Genomic DNA, 6,865 nt, shown 5'->3' on the forward strand with positions numbered 1-6,865 from the left:
ATCAACAAATATTTGCTATTGCAGTGCCTCCAATGACCCCTAAAAAGCCATCACAAAAACTCTAAGGCCATGGTCGGCAAACTGAGAATTGAAGAGTCCTTAATGGAAGTCAAGGGACTTGAACTTAGACTGTGGTGATCCACCTGACTAGCTAAGTGTGACAAATACCTACCTCTCTGTGTCCACACACTGACGCAACCATTGGTAAAATGAAAGGACTTGATCTTCTTTTTTTTTTTTTTTAAATATATTTTATTGATTTTTTACAGAGAGGAAGGGAGAGAGATAGAGAGTTAGAAACATCGATGAGAGAGAAACATCGATCAGCTGCCTCCTGCACATCTCCTACTGGGGATATGCCCCCAACCCAGGTACATGCCCTTGACCGGAATCGAACCTGGGACCTTTCAGTCCGCAGGCCGACGCTCTATCCACTGAGCCAAACCGGTTTCGGCAGGACTTGATCTTCTGAATGTTAAAATGCAATATATTCTGGAAATCAGGACCCGATTATGATATAGTCTATAGATTATTGACTAAGGATGATATCTTTTTTAGCTTTTGTTGTTTGCTTCCTTGCTCAGACACTGCCCATAGGGAGACATGAAGTACGTATATCTGGAGAGTTTCAGGGGGAGATGTAGGAGTATGTCCAGAGCGGGACAATCTCACAACGGCAGGCAGAGTGGGGCTGTGACAGAGTCCTCAGCAGAGCCAGGGACAGGGCGAGGCACCGTCACTGGGAAGGGAGAGCGGTCAACTTGGTGAAGACCAGTCGGTATCTCCGTAGAGGATGGTAAACACAACCAACCACCACCCGTCTCCTGAGACATCATTTCCGTAAAGACCACGAGGCCGATGTAATGACATTAGACTAAGGGGAAACTGTTGGCAAGCGTTCATCTTGGACGGGTCTGAGACAGGTCCGTTTACTCCCTAGCAGATCCCTAACCTACAGTTAGACCCACAGGGAATGTTGGAGTCGGCTCCCTCTGGAGCTCTGTGAAATATAACGTTAAGTTTCAGGGCAATCCACTGACCCGGACCCAAAGGCCTGCGCTTTCAGATCACACAGAACACGTGTTTCTACTCTGCGATGAGCTGTCATGCGGAAAGGAGTCCCTGTAACAGGAACCCTCTTCTTCCACCACCGGCATGGAGAAGTCCAAGGCTGTTAGGTCCACGGCCGGGAGTAACATCGTTTTGGGAGGGCATCCTCGTGGCTGGCGTGGGGAATCCTGGCGTGGGCATTGCCGTGGAGCTCAGTCACGCAGCAAAGCAGGTCTGTCTCCTGGAAAACCGCCATTTCCCTAGAGAAGCCCCCGCCAGTTGGGGGGCCGCCTGCCGTGAAGGCCGGGGGCCCTGGCCTCAATGTGTTTAAATTCCTGGGAGCAGAGGATAAATGTAAATCAAACGCCTCATATTCACGGTGGAAAACTTGCAAACAAACGATTACACCCTAGTAATGAAGTGAAACATGAGCTAAAATGAAGCGGCAGGTAGAGAACCTGACTTTTCTTGCTACCACAGTAGCTCCTGGTTCCTGAAACGGACTTCAAACGGTGGTAAAGACAGGAAACTGGGAGTCCGTCTGGGATCAGCCGATTTTGTGGCACGATTTTGGGACCTTAGAGGAGGATCAATAGAGATGACCGTGGCTGGTCTCCTTAGCGGGAGGACTGGGATGCAGCCAGCAACGGAGGCAGGTGGGAGGGGAGACATTCTGCTTTATGCATATTTCATGTCACACAGAGCAAGTTACCCAACAACTTCACTTAGAATGGATTATCCAGTATTCTCTCTTCCACTGGAAAATTAACAATGCCCCGAGTTCAGAAGAAAATGAGTTACCTTTTTAATTCAACCTTATTACCTACACGGAGTGGCCAGATGATTATGACCACCCCATCAGTACAATGAAGTGAATTAGTTATGCAAATAATAATAATAATAATAATAATAATAATAAAACCTTGAGAGTATTTGCTTAGGGAGTTTTCAATAGTCAGTATTTTTGGACGTGTCAGTGAAGTACTGATGGGGTGGCCATAGTAATCTGGCCACTCAGTGTGTGTGTGTCTATATAAACGCAATCCATTCCCATTAACCGACTCCACGTTATCATCAGTTTTTAAAAGTGGCAACACGGGGAAACCATTGGTTGAGAAGGCATTCAAGTGCCATTCCCATCAATGTTTAGAGGGCGAGATGGACTATTTCTAACTCGTTCATTAAGCATCTATATGGTGCCTGTGCTGACAGGCATATTGCTAAGGTTTCTAATAGGACTGTGCAGAGTGGGTACCTGAGCTTCTACGCCTGTCTATTTGCCTGAGTAGAAGTTCTTGCAGCTTTCGGATGACACAAAGCTCTGTCCTCAGACCTGTTCCAGGTACGTGACGCCACCCCGCCAACCATCCAAGTGGATCACAGTGAGTAAACCACGCCTGCTGGTCCTCTTTCTCCAAGGCTGGCCGTGGAGGTTCTCTTTGGGCCGTGCACGTCGCACCAGTACTGGCTGCAGGGCGGGGGGGGGGGGGGGGGGGGAGGGGGGGGCGTGCAGTGGGCAGGGCCCAGAGAGCGATCCTGACCCAGCGAGAGGGGACTGTCAAGCCTCTGAGGACAAGGATTAGGAGTGAGACGGGCTCTCCGTCGCTGTGCTCTTGGGCACAGAGGGCACCGTCGGCCTTGCATGTCTGACCGCTGGCTTGGCTACTTTAGATACATTCATCACTGTGGTAACGGAAATAAATGGATGGACATTAAACAGGAAAAGCATGCAATCGCTTCCACTAGTCCTGGACCACCATATCTTAGAATGTTTAAGTCATAACCTACGTTCAATATAACTGAGTACTACTACAACTGCTATAGAAAATTGTTATCTGGGTACACTTCACAAATGGATTTCTTTCTTTGAAAATAAGCAGACTTCATGCTTGTAGCTGTAATGTGAAGAAGCTTATCACTAAGAGGAACCTGGCCCTAGCGGGTTGGCTCCATGGATAGGGTGTTGGCCCTGGAGCTGAAGGGTCTGGTCAAGGGCACGTACCTCAGTTGCAGGCTCCGTCCCTGGGGAGTGTGCCGGAGGCAACCCATCAAGGTGTTGCTCTCACATCGATGTTTCTCTTTGTCTCTCCCCCTCCCTCCCACACTCTCTAAATATCAATGGAGCCCAGCCAACCAGGAGGTCACGGTTCAATTCCCAGTCAGGGCACATGCCTGGGCTGCGGGCTCCATCCCCATTAGAGGGCGTGCAGGAGGCCGCCAATCACGCGTCTCTCTCATCACTGATGTTTCTATATCTCTCTTTCTCTCCCTTCCTCTCTGAAATAAATAAAAATATATATATTTTAAAAATCAATGGAAAAATATCCTCAGGTGAGGATTAAGGAAAAAAGGAAAAGGGAAAAGAGGAGCCTGGGTCAGCTGTAAGCGTGCATCTGCAATGTAGATTATTCCTAAACTGGTTTCACAAAGCTCCTTAGAGGAATTTATAAATAAAATTTAGATTTATTATTGATTCTATTTTCAATGTTATCTTTCCTTCTTCTGAGTAATTCTATCAAAGTTTCATCCAGACTGAAAGCTGAAACTTTTTAACTTAAGTTTTTTAATGTTGCTGTTTACGGCCTAGAAATTAAGTCACAAGGAAAAATATTTTAGGCTTTCATTTACTGGAAACTAAACATGCTTTTCCCTGTAGGTTCATTTGAAAACAGCCCCTTTATTTTGAAGAAACAACTAAAGAAAAAAGTGCCATGTATTTCCGATGTCTTATAAATTACTCTAAAATTTCAATATCAGAAATAAGCAATTATATTCAACAAACAGCTCCTTATATTAAGACCAAGACTAGATGGATACCCAGGTACCAAACACCTCCAGCTGGCTGACCTGGTCCTCTGGCCTGACTCCACAGCGGCCTCTCCACACATTGGACAGGTGTGATTTGGGGTGTTTGACGCCCCCAGATGCCTTCTCCTCCCACTGACTAGTTGACCCCCAAAACTCAGCCTCTGTTATTTAGCTGCGGGGGTTCCTGTCTCCCTAACAACAGAAACCGCTGAGATCAGAAATGCAAGGCAGACCCTGACCGGGGACACAGGCTCACATGACGCTGCTCCGACAGCCGGGCAACAGAGGCCCCGAACTCTCATTACGTGCCTGAAAGTGGGAACAAGCCACACCTGAGAGACCCCCAAGAAAATGCTTTTCGCCTCCGTTAAACTCCCCCTACGTTCACTTTGTGGAGAAATTAGCAACATCGCCTTGCGAATCCCATGCCTCCGGGTCGCAGCTCGGAAGGTGCCCATCAACACGTCCACTTGGCTGACTTTTCTTTTTTTTGGAGGGGGGTGACTTTTTCAATGACAGAAACCACACGCGCGTTGGACTGAGTAGAAAGAAAAGTTTTATTGGAGAGGAGTCTGTGGGTGCGAGGCCTCAAGCACCTTGTCTGTCCTGAAGGCACCTGCCGGGCATGGCACCGAGGCCCGAGCCCTGGCACTGCCCTGGGGGCGCTCCCGGCGTCTCACACGCTGCAGGTGAGGAGGTGCCCGGTGATGGGAGAGCCTGGGCTGGTGCGGCTCTAACCCCTGTGCTTCTGGATGAACGGCCTTCAGACGCCATGGAGGCCCAGGCACACATACACAGCTGCACGCGGTGTGAGAAAGCCCACAGCAGAGAGGGCCGGACAGGCGGTCCTCTCCGGGGCACGAGGAGCCGCCCTCCTCTTCCTTCTCAGACACCCAACGGGGAACAGCACCCAGCGAGCCGGGCAAGCTCCTCCGACGGAAGCTCTCCCACTGGGCGGGCGCAGGGCCGAGGGGGTCACGGTCAGGAGCCTTGCTACCAGCTTAGTATTTGGACATGTGGTTCCCTGGATCTTCAGACGATTCTATTTCAAAAGAACGACACGTATAAACGCGGGGCCGCTTGAGACGGGAACTGGTCACGCGACAGTGACCTTCGGCTGACGGTGCCTCGGGCCTCAGGGGGCAGCAGAGCTGTGCGGCCGCACAGGCACCGCGAGGGGGTCAGGACCGGGCACATCCTGTGGTGGGAGGCGCACCGCGGGCTGCACTGTCACTCCACCCTGGACCAGCAGCGGCCAGCGCTGCCCCAGTGTCGCCATGGCAGCCTCACAGTCGTGCAGCGACACCTGGTGACAGGATCACAGGCTCCCAGGTTCCCCACTTTATTGCAGTTCAGGTGGGAGCTGCAGCGGCTGGCCCCTGACCCAGCACCCCTGCCCCGGCGCCCCTGCCTCAGCGCCCCTGCCTCAGCCCCTGCCTCAGCACCCCTGCCTCAGCCCCTGCCTCAGCACCCCCCTGCCTCAGCCCCTGCCTCAGCACCCCCCTGCCTCAGCCCCTGCCTCAGTACCCCTGCCTCAGCCCCTGCCTCAGCACCCCTGCCTCAGCCCCTGCCTCAGCACCCCTGCCTCAGCCCCTGCCTCAGCCCCTGCCTCAGCACCCCTGCCTCAGCCCCTGCCTCAGCACCCCCCTGCCCCGGCGCCCCTGCCTCAGTACCCCTGCCTCAGCCCCTGCCTCAGCACCCCTGCCTCAGCCCCTGCCTCAGCACCCCCCTGCCTCAGCACCCCTGCCTCAGCGCCCCCCCTGCCTCAGCGCCCCTGCCTCAGCGCCCCTGCCTCAGCACCACTGCCTCAGCCCCTGCCTCAGCACCCCCCTGCCTCAGCACCCCTGCCTCAGTGCCCCCCTGCCTCAGCACCCCTGCCTCAGCGCCCCCCTGCCTCAGCGCCCCCTGCCTCAGCACCCCTGCCTCAGCACCCCTGCCTCAGCACCCCCCTGCCTCAGCACCCCTGCCTCAGCGCCCCCGCCTCAGCGCCCCTGCCTCAGCACCCCCCTGCCTCAGCGCCCCCGCCTCAGCGCCCCTGCCTTAGCACCCCCTTGCCTCAGCCCCCCCCTGCCTCAGCGCCCCCGCCTCAGCACCCCCCTGCCTCAGCACCCCCCTGCCTCAGCACTCCCCTGCCTCAGCACCCCTGCCTCAGCGCCCCTGCCTCGGCGCCCAGCCGGATACAGTTCAAAGCACAGACAGTCCTGGCAACCTCAGAACACCCTTCCCTGGGCGGGTTAGGCGCCGCTTAATCAGCAGACAAAACCAGGTGAAACAGGGCCCCACCGGAACCCGGGAGGCGCTGCTGTTTCAGGGGGTGCCAGCAGGATTTTCCATTCGTGCAGTTTTGCTCATTTATTCATTTGTCAGTACAAGTATTTCCTGAGCTCCAGGCACTGTCCAGGGCCCTGGGGACACAGCAGGACACAAGCAAACCAAGTGCCTGCCCCTGAGGAGCCACACACTCTGGGGGCAGATACTCGGCAGACAGATAAACACGATGCCACGCAAGAAACACGAAGAAAGCACGGGGAGAGAAGGTGTTTTCATGCACATAAATTCCCAAACCGTTTTCCTGAAAAAATTGGATATGCCATCTCTACTTTGTTATAAATTCCACTAGTGGCCCGGTGCATGAAATTTGTGCACAGGGGGCAGGGGAGGGGGGTCCCTCAGCCCAGCCTGCACCCTCTCCAATCTGAGACCCCTCAGGGGATGTCTGACTGCCTGTTTAGGGGTTGGGCCTAAACTGGCAGTCGGAAATCCCTCTCACAATCCGGGACCACTGGCTCCTAACTGCTCACCTGCCTGTCTGCCTGATCGCCCCTAACCACTCTGCCTGCCGACCTGCTTGCCCCCAACTGCCAGCCTGATCACCCCCATCTGCCCCCCCTGCCATCCTGATCACCCCCAACTGTCCTCCCCTCCTGGCCTGATCTCCCCTAACCACCTCTGCCTTGGCCCCGCCACCATGGCTTTGTCCGGATGGATGTCTGGAATGTCTCCCAGT

The sequence above is a fragment of the Myotis myotis genome, unplaced genomic scaffold (genome assembly GCF_014108235.1).
Source record: "Myotis myotis isolate mMyoMyo1 unplaced genomic scaffold, mMyoMyo1.p scaffold_m19_p_18, whole genome shotgun sequence".
Taxonomy (NCBI): Eukaryota; Metazoa; Chordata; class Mammalia; order Chiroptera; family Vespertilionidae; genus Myotis; species Myotis myotis.